Below are 13,721 nucleotides of genomic sequence, written 5' to 3'. Positions count from 1 at the left end.
TGTGTCTGTGTTAATTGGTTTCCCTTTTCTTTGTTGAAGAGGGTCTGTGCAATCCTTCTGCCTAGTCCGCCATCTTGCCGGAACTCCTGTAGTTGTGTCTTATGAGGACTGTTGTTGTTTCCCACTCAGTTAGATACAAATTACAATTGAATAACCATCAAAAAACTAAAAGCCCATGGATGAAAAACACACCATGTAATCACATAGGAACAGTAACCAAAAAAAAGAATAAAGGGAAAAAAAGAAGTAAAAACAAGAAAACCTGCAATATCTGGGGACAGGGCACTAAGATAAAAAAAAGGGAAGGAGAATAATAAATGAAGAATAAAATGGGAAAAATGCAAAAAGAAAAACAAGGAATGTGGTTAATCACAAGAAAAAAGGGGGGAAAGAAAAAAAAAAACCACCTTAAATTAAAAAAATAAAAAATTTTCAACCAGGCACAGGGAAAAGAAAAATTCTGAAAACTAGGAACTGGTATCGGAAGATTAAGAATAATCAGAAGAAGGACAAAAGTATTAATAATATTAGTTGTTTTAAAACAAAAATACAAGGAAACTAATCACCAGAAAAAAGGAAAGTGAAAAAGGAAAAAATTAAAATAAAGAAAGAGAAAAATAATCGGTGGAGGACAGGGCAGGGCACCCAGGCTCCGTCTGAGCACGCAGACTGTGATGGAGTTCCTGTGGGCCCAGAAGTTAGATGGGAGTGAGGGATCGCCATACCTCTGTTCACGAAGCGGGTCTGGGGTATAAGAGTAACAAGAGAAATGTCGTACCTTTTCATTCTTGCAGGTCCCGAGTGTCCTTGGGGTTGCTGGCAACCAGAATTTGTTCTTAAGCCTCAGGAATCTGTGAGAGCACTGTCTCTTTAAATATCCAAAATAGTCAAGCCGCTTTTTAAACCTACAAAATGGTGGCGCCCTCCGGACCAGCAGAAGTCCACAGTTCAGCCCACCTTTCTCTTCACCTTCTCTGTTTGTTCCTCAGCCACCGTGCACAGTCCTGCATGCAGTCCCTGTTTAGCACGGTGATTTTTAGGTAAATTCTTAGGTCCTACCACCACTTGGGAATCTCCAAGCTGTCTGTGTCGTCAGGATCGCTGCCCGACCGCAGCTCCGTCTGTCTCTTTTTTTGGTATTTTCATGCAATTTCTTCTCTTAGTTGGGGTTTCATCCACTTCTATATCCTTCCCTTCAAGGCTCAGGGGTTCAAGATTATCTTCTGTATCTGTGTTAATTGGTTTCCCTTTTCTTTGTTGAAGAGGGTCTGTGTAGTCTTTCTACCTAGTCTACTGTCTTGCCGGAACTCCCCTGTTAGTTCTTTTAGCAGTCCACTGTACTTTCAACATTCTTCGCCAACACCATGACTCAAAAGCATCAGTTCTTCTTTGGTTTTCCTTATTCGTTGTCCAGCTCTCACATGCATACTAGTTGATTGAAAATATCTTGGCTTGTGTCAGGTGCACCATAATCCTCAAGGAGACATCCTTGCTCTCAGCACTTGAAAGAGGTCCCTTGCAGCCAACTTACCCAGTGCTGTATGTTGTCTAATGTCCTGACTCCTGCTTCCTTTGGCATCAATTGTAGAACCAAGAAATGTGAAGTCCTTGACAACTTCAATCTTCATTTATCGTGATGCTGCTTATAGGTCCAGTTGTTAGGAATTTTGTTTTCTTTATATTGAGATGTAGTCTATACTGCAAACTATATTCTTCAATCTTCATGAGTAAGTGCCTCAAGTCATCCTCACTTTCAGTAAGCAAAGTTGCGTCATCAGCATATCACAGTTTGTTAATGATTCTTCCTCCAGTCTCGATGCCACATTCTTTATATAGTCCAGCTGCTCAGATTATTTGCTCAGCATACAGATTGAATAAGTATAGGGAAAGGATACAACCCTGATGCCCTCCCTTCGTGATTTCAAACAATGCAGTGTCCCCTTGTTCTGTTTGAACGACAGCCTCCTGACCAATGTACAGGTTCCTCATGAGCACAATCAAGGGTTCTGGAATTCCCATTCTTCTCAATGTCCTCCACAATTTGTTATGATTTACACAATCAAATGCCTTTGCATAGTCAATAAAACATAAGTAAACATCTTTCTGTTATTCTTTACTTTGAGCCAAGATCCATCTGACATCTGCAATGATATCCCTCATTCCACATCCTCTTCTGGATCCAGCCTGTACCTCTGGAAGTTCTCTGTGAATATACTGCTGCAACTGTTTTTGAGTTATCTTCGGTAAGATTTTACTTGCATGTGATATTAATGATATTGTTTGATAATTTTCACAATCTGTGGGATCACCTTTCTTTGGAATGGGTACAAATATGGATATCTTCCAGTCAGTTGGCCAGGTAGCTCTCCTCCAAATCTCTTGGCATAACCAAGTGAGTGCCTCCAGCGGGGCATCCGTATGTTGAAACCTTCAACGGGTATTCCGTCAATTCCTGGAGCCTTGTTCCTCGCCAATTCCCTCAGCACAGCTTCAACCTCTTCCCTCAATACCATTGGTTTTGAACATATGCCACCTCCTGAAATGGATTAAGATTGACCAGTTCTTTTTGGTACAGTGAATCTGTGTATTCCCGCCATCTTCTTTTGATGCTTCCTGCACCATTCAATATTTTGCCTGTAGAATCTTTCAGTATTGCAACTTGAGGCTTAAATTTTTTCCTCAGTTATTTCAGCTTGAGAAATGCCAAGCGTGTTCTTCCCTTATGGTTTTCTAACTCCAGGTCCTTGCACATTTCATTAAAGTAATTGACTTATTCTGCTCGAGCTGCTCTTTGAAATCTTCTCTTCAGCTCATTTACCTTGTCATGTCTTCCATTTGCTTTAGCTACTCTCCACTCAAAGGCAAGTTTCAGACTCTCTTCTGACATTGATTTTGGTCTTTTCTTTCTTTGTCATATTTTTAATGACCTCTTGCTTTCTTCATGGATGATGGTCTTGATGTCACCCCACCTTCTTCTGATTTTCAGTCATTGATATTCAGTGCATCAAATCTTTTCTTTAGATGGTCTATCAATTCAGGAGGGATATATTCAAGATCATATTTTGGTTCTTGTGGACTTGTTTTAATTGTCTTCAACTTCAAGTTGAACTTGCGTATGAGCAGTTGATGGTCTGTTCTCCAATCAGCTTCTGGCCTTGTTTTGGCTGAAGATATTGAGCTTTTCCATTACCTCTTGCCACAGATGTAGTCAATCTGATTCTTGTGTACTCCATCTGGTGAAGTCTACATGTATAGGTGTCTTTTGTGTGTTGAAAAAACGTATTTGCAGTGAATAAGATGTTAGTCTTGCAAAATTCTGTCATGCAATCTCCAGTGTTATTTCTGTCACCAAGGCCACATTTTCCAACTACCAGTCATTCTTCTTTGTTTCCAACTTTTTCATTCCAATCACCAATGATAAGCAACACATCTTGATTGCATGTTCAGTTAATTTAAGACTGTAGAATGTGATAAAAATCTTCAATTTCCTCATCTTTTGGTGGTTGGTGCATAAATTTCAATAATAGTCTTATTAACTGGTCTTCCTTGTAGATGTATGGATATTATCCTGTCACTGACAGCATTGTCTTTCAGGACTGATTTTGAAACATCTTTTGTGATGATTAATGCCACACCATTCATCTTCAATTTGTTGTTCCCAGCATAGTAGGTCATGTGGTTGTCTGATTCAAAAGGGCCAAAACTGGTCCATTTCAGTTCACTAATGCCTAAGATATCAGTCTATATGCATTCCATTTCACTTTTGACAACTTCCAATTTTCCTAGATTCATACTTCATACATTCCATGTTCCAATTATTAATGCATGTTTGCAGCTGTTTCTCCTCAATTTGAGTCGTGCCACATCAGCACATGGAAGTCCTGAAAGACTTAATTTATCCATATCATTAAGGTTGGTTCTACTCTAACGATGCAGCTCTTTCCCAGTCCTGTTTTGAGTGCCTTCCAACCCAAGGGGCTAGTCTTCCTTCACTGTGTCAGACAATGTTTCCAAGCTATTCATAAAGTTGCCCAGTAATGTATCAGACAGTGTTTCTCTGCTATTCATAAGGTTTTCCCTGCCAATTCTTTCAGAAGTGGATGGCCTTCTTTTTCTTCCTAGTCTGTCTCAGTCTGTGAGCTGTTGAAACCTGTGCACCATGTGCAGCCCTACTGTGTTGGAGACACTGGTAGCACAGCCTCCAGCCTCACAGTAACATGCCATCACAGTAGGACAAACTGACAGACAAATTTGTCTCACTTAGCTGTTCAAAACCTCTCCACCCTCCCCACCCTCCCCTTACATAGATCCCTGCCTCTTTCCTGCCACTTGGGAGGGGCATGGCCTGGATTCCTGGTCTTACCTGGGTCCCTGCCTCTGCTTCCTTACTCTGTCCTGGTCCCCCTGGCTTTTTCTCTGCTTTTCCTGGCTTTTCTGCCACTTGGGAGGGCGTGGCCTGGGTCCCTGGCCTCACTGGATCCCTCCTTCCTCACTCTGTCCTGCCCCACCCCCCAGCATCTGCTTCCTCCCTACAGGATTAAGTGAGATTAATTATGCACAGCAGTTAGACTGCTGAAATAATGAGTCTCAAAGAACTAGTTCCTTTCCACAGTCAGTTGAAGTTACCATAGGTTAAACTGGAAGATAACCCACATTGGAAAGAAGTGTGGGCTAGTTCTTGAATACCCTTGTGCAGTAAATACATTCAGTGGAGTCCTTATGAAATGTTCCCACCAAAAATGTCTTGTTTGATTAAATTTTCTACATCACTTAATCAAAATCAATGCCTCTCATTTTTTTGAGCTCTTCCTCCAGAGGGAGCAAGTACAGATACACTTGTAACTCCTGTTAGTTGAACACCTTCAGAACTTGTGAAGTAGTTATAGTGATGATCAATAAACCCAATAAATTACAGGATCTGAGGCCAGGAGGTTTCCATTGAAGTCAGTGTAAGAAGTAAAACATCTGGGTATTTATAAGGGTTAACTGTCTGTAGAAACTATTTAAAACCAGGAATTTCATGTCTGGTGTGAAAAGGTAAAGGTCCCATGGAAAGTTGTTGTTGATAGGTGCCGATGAGTCAACTCCGACTCATAGTGACCCTATGCACAGCAGAACGAAATGCTGCCCAGTCCTCTGCCAGCCTCACAATCCTTGCTATACTTGAGCCCATCGTTGCAGCCATGGTGTCAGTCTGTCTCGTTGAGGCCCTTTCCATTTTTTGTTGACCCTCCACTTTACCAAGCATGATATTGTTCTCCGGAGAATCGCTCCTCCTGACAACACGACCAAAGTAAGTGAGGCAAAGTCTGGCCATTCTTGCTTCCAAGGAGCATTCTGGCTGCACTTCTTCCAGGACAGATCTGTTAGTCCTTTTAGCAGTCCATGGTACTCTCAGCATTTTTCTCTAGCACCCAACTCAAAAGCATCAACTCTTCTTTGGACTTCCTTATTCAGTGCCCAGCTCTCACGTGCATAAGAGGCAATTGACAATACCATGCCTTGGGTTAGGTGCACCTTAGTCTTCAAGGAGACATCTTTGCTCTTCATCACTTGAAAGAGGTCTTTTGCAGCAGATTTACCTGATGAATTACATCATCTGAAAGTACCAAGACAGAAATCTTTCTTATGAGCTGGCACTTTGAACTTGAACTTCTAGCCTCCTAAACTGTAAGAAAATAAATCCATGTTTGTTAAAGCCTCACTGGTGTGGTATTTTCTGTTAGAGCACCAGAGAGGACCAAAACAGAATTTTGTACTGAGAGAGTGGGTGCTGCTCTGACAGATACCTAAAATGTGGAAACAAGTGGAGTGCATCTTTGATCTGGGATCACTGAACTGAGAGCCCAGAGAGAGACCCTGTCAGAGATATGGCAGCAGCAGAGCCAAGAGACTGGCATTTGACAGTGACAGGTGTTACCAGCCCACAGAGGAGAAAGCTGTGAATGTCTTTCTGCAGGAGGCTTTCTGGCAAGTGGGCTACCTTCAGGCACAAACTGGTAGAGATTGGCGTGCGATGGTGCTGCAGGCTTGCTGAACCATGGAGCAAGAAAGCTAAGTGTCTTTTGGGCAGGAAGATCAAAGGCTACAGTCTTCAGTACAGATTACACTTTAATTAAAAACAAAACAAAAAAACCACTAATGGACTGATAAGCAACATCAGCATACATGGAGAAAAGATTGAAGTTGTCAGGATTTCATTTTACCTGGATTCACAATCAATACCCATGGAAGCAGCAGTCAAGAAATCAGACGTCAGATTGCACTGGGCATATCTGCTGAAAGAGAATTTTATAAAGTGTTGACGAGCAAAGATATCATTGAAGACTAACGTGCCTAACCTAAGCCATGGTATTTTCAATCACCTCATATGTTTGTGAAAGCTGGACAAAGAATAAAGAAGACTGAAGAAGAGTTGATGCCTTTGATTTGTGTTGGTCAAGAATTTCTGGCAGTTCCCTGTCAATATACTGCTGCAAATATTATTGAATTATTTTCAGCAAAATTGTATGCGTGTGATATTAATGACACCACATTAATATCATATGCATAACAAGCCAGGGTGGATAGCCAGATACAGGTAAGGGGTAGGGGGAGAGCCTCCACCCAAGGCAGGAGGAAGCAGGAAGCCAGGGCAGACAGCTGCATACAGGTAAGGGAGGGAGAGAGCACGCAACCAATGCAGAAGGTAGGGGAAGGCCAGAAAGTGGGCGGAGAAGTTTTGAAACAGCTAGGGGAAACAAACTTGTCTCAGTTTGTCGTACTGTGGTGGCTTGTGTGTTGCGGTGAGGCTGGAGGCTGTGCCACCAGCATTTCAAACACCAGCAGGGTTACCCATGGTGGATGGCTTTCAGCAGAGCTTCCAGACTAAGACAGACTTGCAAGAAGGAAGAGGCCATCCACTTCTCAAAGAATTGACCAGGAAAAACCTTATGAATAGCAGTGAAACACTGTCTGATACATTACAACTTTATGAATAGTCCTGAAACATTGTCTGGTATAAGCTGGAAGATGAGCCTCTCAGGTCAGAAGGCACTCAGAATACCACTGGGAAAGAGCTGCCTCATCAGAGTAGACCGACCTTAGTGATACGGATAAGGTAGAGCTTTCGGGACCTCCATTGGCTGACGTGCGACAACATGAAATGAGAAGAAACAGCTACAAACATCCATTAATAATTGGAACATGGAATGTACAAAGTATGAATCTATGAAAATTGGAAGTTGTCAGAAATGAAATGGAACACAAAAAAGATTGATATCCTAGGTATTACTGAGCTGAAATGGACCGATTTTGGCCATTTTGAATCAGACAACCACATGATCTGCTATGCAGGGAATGACAAGTTAAAAATGAATGGTGTGGCATTCATCGTCAGAAAGAATGTTTCAAGATCTATCCTAAAGTACAATGCTGTTGTTGTTAGGTGCCATTGAGTCGTCTCTGGCTCATAGTGACCCTGTACACAGCAGAACAAAACACTGCCTGGTCCCGCACCAGTCCTGCAATCCCTGCTGAACTTGAGCCCATCGCTGCAGCCACTGTCAGTCCACCTTGTTGAGGGCCTTCCGCTTTGTCGTCGACCCCCCAACTTACCAAGCATGACATCCTTCTCCAGAGAATGGTCCCTTCTGATAACATGACCAAAGTAAGTGAGACAAAGCCTGGCTATTCTTGCTTCCAAGGAGCATTCTGCCTGCACTTCTTCCAGGACAGATTTGTTAGTTCTCTTAGCAGTCCACGGTACTTTCAGCATTCTTCACCAGCACAACTCAAAAGCATCAATTCTCTTTGGTCTTCCTTATTCATTGTGCAGCTCTCGCATGCATATGAGGAAATTGAAAATATCATGGCTTGTGTCAGGCACACCTCAGTCCTCAAATAGACATCTTTGCTCCTCAGCACTTGAAACAGGACTTTTGCAGCTGACTTGCCCAGTGCTATACGTCATCTGATATCCTGACTGCTGCTTCCATTGGCATGGATTGTAGAATCATGCAATGTGAAGTCTTTGACAATGTCAATTTTTTCTCCATTTATCATTATGCTGCTTATAGGTCCGGTTGTGAGGATTTTTGTTTTCTTTATATTGAGGTGTAATCCATACTGCAGACTGTATTCTTCAATCTTCATTGTTGTTGTTGTTATGTCCCTTCGAGTCAGACCCGACTCATAGCGACCCCTCCTTGGGTTTCCGAGGCAGTATCACTACAGAAGTAGAATGCCTAGTCTTCCTTCCAAGGAGTGGCTGGTGGGTTTGAGCCACCAGCCTTCTGGTTAGCAGTCAAGTGCCTTAGGCACTGTGCTACCAGAGCTCCTTCAATCTTCATTAGTAAGTGCTTTAACTTATCCTCACTTTCAGCAAGCAAAGTTGTGTCATCAGCATATCACAGGTTGTTAGTGATTCTTCCTCCAATCTTGGTGCCACATTATTCTTAATAATATAGTTCAGCTTCTTGGACTATTTGCTCAGCATACAGATTGAATAAGTATGGTGAAAGGCTAGAACCCTGACACACTCCTTTCTTGATTTTAAACTATGCAATGTCCCATTGCTCTGTTCGAACGACAGCCTCCTGATCTCTGTACAGGTTCCTCATAAGTACAATGAAGTATTATGCAATTCTTCTCAATGTTATCCACAATTTTTTATGATTCACACAATCAACTGCTTTTGCATAGTCAGTAAAATGCAAGTAAACATCTGTCTGATATTCTTCACTTTGAGCCAAGATCCATCTGATATCAGCAATGATATCCCTCGTTCCACGTCCTTTTCTGAATATGATCTGCACCTCTGGATGTTCTGTGTCAATATACTGCTGCAGCCATTTTTGAATTACCTTCAGTAAGATTTTACTTCTGTGTGATATTAATGATATTGTTCAATATTTCCGTGTTCTGTGGGATCACCTTTTTTTGGAATGGGTACAAATATGGATCACTTCCTATCAGTTGGCCAGGTAGCTGTCTTCCAAATCTCTTGGCATAACCGAGTGACTGCCTGCAGCAGGGCATCTGTTTGTTGAAACATCTCAATGGGTATTCTGTCAATTCCTGAAGCCATGTTCTTTGCCAATTCCTTCAGTGCAGTTTTGGCTTTTTCCTTCAGTACTATTGGTTTTTGATCATATGGCACCTCCTGAAATGGATGAAGATCTACCAATTCTTTTTGGTACAGTCAGTCTGTGTTTTCCTTCCATCTTCTTTTGATGGTTCCTGCATCATTCAGTATTTTGCCCATGTTGTTGTTGTTGTTGTTATGTGCCATTGAGTCGGCCCTGACTCATAGTGACCCTTCCTTGGGTTTCCAAGGCAGTATCACTATGGAAGTAGATTGCCCAACCTTCCTTCCGAGGAGTGGCTGGTGGATTTGAACCGCCAGCCTTCTGGTTAGCAGTCAAGTGCCTATAGAATGTTTCAATATTGCAACTCGAGGCTTAAATTTTTTCCTCAGTTCTTTTAGCTTGACAAATGCCAAGCATGTTCTTCCCTTTTGGTTTTCTAACTCCAGGCCTTTGCACATTTCATTATATTAATTGACTTTGTCTTCTTGAGCTGCTCTTTGAAATCTTCTGTTCAGCTCTTTTATCTTGTCACTTCTACCATTTACTTTAACTACTCTCCACTCAACGGCAAGGTTCAGTCTCTCCTGACATTCATCTTGGTCTTCTTTTCTCATCTTTTTAGTGACCTCTTGCTTTCTTCTTGGATGATGTTCTTGATGTCATCCCACATTCTTCTGGTTTTCAATCATTGGTGTTCAATGCATCAAATCTATTCTTTAGATGGTCTCTAAATTCAGGAGCGATGTATTTAAGGTTGTATTTTGGCTCTTGTGGAGTTGTTTTAATTGTCTTCAACTCCAAGTTGAGCTTGCATATGAGCAGCTGATGGTCTCTTCAACAATCAGCTCCTGGACTTGTTTTGGCTGAAGATATTGAGCTTTTCCATTACCTCTTGTGACAGATGTAGTCAATCTGATTGCTATGTACTCCATCTGGTGAAGTCTATGTGTATAGCCACCATTTGTGTTGTTGAAAAAAGGTATTTGCAGTGAATAAGTTGTTGGTCTTGCAAAATTTTATCATGCAATCTCTAGCATTATTTCTGTCACCCAGGCCAAATTTTCCAGCGGCCAGTGATTCTTCTTTGTTTCCAACTTTTGCTTTCCAGTCACCAGTGATAATCAGCACATCTTGATTGCACATTTGGTCAACTTCAGGCTGCAGAAGGTGATAAAACTCTTCAATTTCCTCATCTTTGGCTTTGGTGGTTGGAGCATAAATTTGAATAATAGTCATGTTAACTGGTCTTCCTTGTACGCGTATGGGTATTATCCTATGACTGATGGTATTTTACTTCAGGACAGTTCTTGAAACATCCTTTGTCAGTAAGGTTGCTTCTACTCTGATGATGCAGCTCTTTCACAATTATATTTTGAGAGCCTTCTGACCTAAGAGGCTCCTCCTCCTATATTGTATCTGGGCTATTCATAAAGCTGCCCAGCAATGTATGAGACAGTGTTTCTCTGATATTCATAAGGTTTTCCCTGGCCAATTCTTTGAGAAGTGGATGGCCTCTTCCTTCTTCCTAATCTGTCTCAGTGTGCAAGCTGCATTGAAACCTGTGCATCATGTGCAACACTGCAGGTGTTAGAAACATCAGTGGCACAGACTCAAGCGTCACAGCAACATGCAAGCCATGACAGTATGACAAACTGACAGACAAGTTTATCTCCCTTAGCTGTTTAGAACCTCTCCACCCTCCCCTTATCCACCCTCCCCTGGATCCCTGTCACTATTCGGTCAGTCTCATCACCTGCCTTTCAGTGATAGAATATATGCGATTAGTGATAGAATAATATCCATACACCTACAAGTAAGGCCAGTTAATACTATTATTCAAATCTATGCACCAACCACCAAAGCCAAAGATGAGGAAATTGAAGATTTTTACCAGCTTCTGCTGTGTGAAGTTAATTGAACCTGCAATCAAAATGTATTGATTATCACTGGTGATTGGAATGCAGAAGTTGGAAATAAAGGAGAATCACCAGTGGTTGGAAAATTTGGCCTTGGTGATAGAAATAACGCTGAAGATTGCATGATAGAATTTTGGAAGACCAATGACCTATTCCTTGCAAATACCTTTTTTCAACAACACAAATGGCAGCTATACACATGGACTTCACCAGATGGAGTACATAGGAATCAGATTGACTACATCTGTGGCAAGAGGCGATGGGAAAGCTCAATATCTTCAGCCAAAACAAGGCCAGGACCTAATTGTGGAACAGACATCAACTGCTGATATGGAAGCTCAACTTGAAGTTGAAGACAGTTAAAACAAGTCCACAAGAGCCAAAATATGACCTTGAATATATCCCTCGTGAATTTAGAGATCATCTAAAGAATAGATTGAAAACCAGAGGAATTGTGGGATGACATCAAGAACATCATCCATGAAGAAAGCAAGAGGTCATTAAAAAGATGAGAAAAGAAGACCAAAATGGATGTTAGAAGAGACTAAGAAGCTTGCCCTTGAATGGAGAGTAGCTAAAGCAAATGGAAGAAATGACAAGATAAAAGAGCTGAAGAGAAGATTTCAAATATCAGCTTGAGAAGACAAAGTCAATTATTATAATGAAATATGCAAAGACCTGGAGTTAGAAAACCAAAAGGGAAGAACAAACTCAGCACTTCTGAATCTGAAAGAACTGAGGGAAAAATTTAAGCCTCGAGTTACAATTTTGAAGGTTTCTATGGGCAAAATATTGAATGATGCAGGAAACATCAAAAGAAGATGGAAGGAATACACCGAGTCACTGTACCAAAAAGAATTAGTCCATGTTCTTGGTTTCAGGAGGTGGCATATGATCAAGAACCAATGATATTGAAGGAAGAAGTTGAAGTTGAAGCTGCAGTGAGAGAAGTGGCAAAAACAAGGGTCCAGGAATTGACGGAATACCCATTGAGATGTTTCAAGAAATGGATGCTGTGTTGGAGGTTTAGCTATCCCAAGAGATTTGGAAGACAGCTACCTGGCCAACTGATAGGAAGAAATCCATATTTGTATCCATTCCAAAGAAAGGTGATGCCACAGAATGTGGAAATTATTGAGCAATATTATTAATATCACTTGCAAGTAAAATCTTATTGGAGATAGCTCAAAAATGATTGCAGCAATATATTGACAGAGAACTTCCAGAAATGCAAGCTGGATTCAGAAGAGGATGTGGAATGAGGGATATTATTGCTGATGTCAGATGGATGTTGGCTTAAACACAGGTGTTTACCTGTGTTTTATTGACTATGCAAAAGTATTTCATTGTGTCGATCATTACAAATTGTGAATAACATTGAGAAGAATGGGAATTCCAGAACACTTAAATGTACTTGTGAGGAATGGTACGTAGACCAGGAGGCTGTTGTTTGAATGCAACAAGGGACACTGCATAGTTTAAAATCAGGAAGGGAGTGTGTCCATGTTGTATCCTTTCACCATACTTGTTCAGTCTGTATGCTGAGCAAATAATCCCAGAAGCTGCACTGTATGGAGAAGAACATGGCCTCAGGATTGGCGGAAGACTCATTAACAACCTGTGATACAATGACAACACAACTTTGCTTGCTGAAAGTGAGGATGACTTGAAGCACTTACTGATGAAGATTGAAGACTACAGTCAGCAGTATGGATTACACCTCAACATAAAGAAAGCAAAAATCCTCACAGCTGGACCAACAAGCAGCAAAACAATAAATGGAGAAAATATTAAAGTTGTCAAAGACTTCATATTACTTCGTCCTACAATGAACACCAGTGGAAGCAGCAGTCAAGATATCAGACAACGTATGTTGTTGTTGTTAAGTGCCATTGAGTCAACACATAGCACTGGGAAAATCGGCTGCAAAAGACCTCTTTCAAGTGCTGAAGAGCAAAGATGTCTCCTTGAGGAGTAAGATGCGCCTAACACAAAACATGGTATTTTCAATCACTTCATATGCATGTGAATAAGGAAGACCGAAGAAGAGTCTATGCTTTTGAGTTGTGGTGCTGGTGAAGAATGCTGAAAGTACCGTGGACTGCTAAAAGGACTAACGCATCTGTCCTGGAGGAAGTGCAACCGGAATGCCCCTTGGAAGCAAGCATGGCCAGACTTCATCTCACCTACTTTGGTCATGTCATTAGAAAGGACCATTCCCTGGAGAAGGATATCATGATTGGTAAAGTGGAGGGTCAGCGAGAAAGGGGAAGGCCCTCAATGAGATGGACTGACACAGTGGCTGCAACAATGGACTCAGGTATAGCAGGGACTGTGAAGCCAGAGCAGGATCAGGTGGTGTTTCATTCTGTTGTCCATGGGGTTGCTGTGAGTCAGAGCCAACACAATGGGACCAAACAACAACAACAACAACACAATCCCTAAGGGATATAAATACATAAAATATGAAACTAGTTTTTAGTTTTAAAATTTCATAGATGACTATGACTTCGACCTTGCAGCCTTTAAAGACTACCTACCTGCCTTCATATGTGGCAGATGGAGTTGCAAATGGGAATGATTTTTCCAGAAGGCGTTTTCCTTTAGGTACCTAAAGCTGAAGGCTGTGCAAAGTCTTTGACCTGCAAATGCCTTCCCACGAGTTACCCAAATCAGATCAATGAGGGAAGAGAAAAGTCCAAAGTGCTTGTGCACAACACAGATGTTTAGACATCTG

This window comes from Orycteropus afer, unplaced genomic scaffold (assembly GCF_000298275.1).
Source record: "Orycteropus afer afer isolate SDZICR_OR568_19922 unplaced genomic scaffold, OryAfe1.0 scaffold00754, whole genome shotgun sequence".
Taxonomy (NCBI): domain Eukaryota; kingdom Metazoa; phylum Chordata; class Mammalia; order Tubulidentata; family Orycteropodidae; genus Orycteropus; species Orycteropus afer.
Note: the sequence above shows the minus strand (reverse complement) of the source record.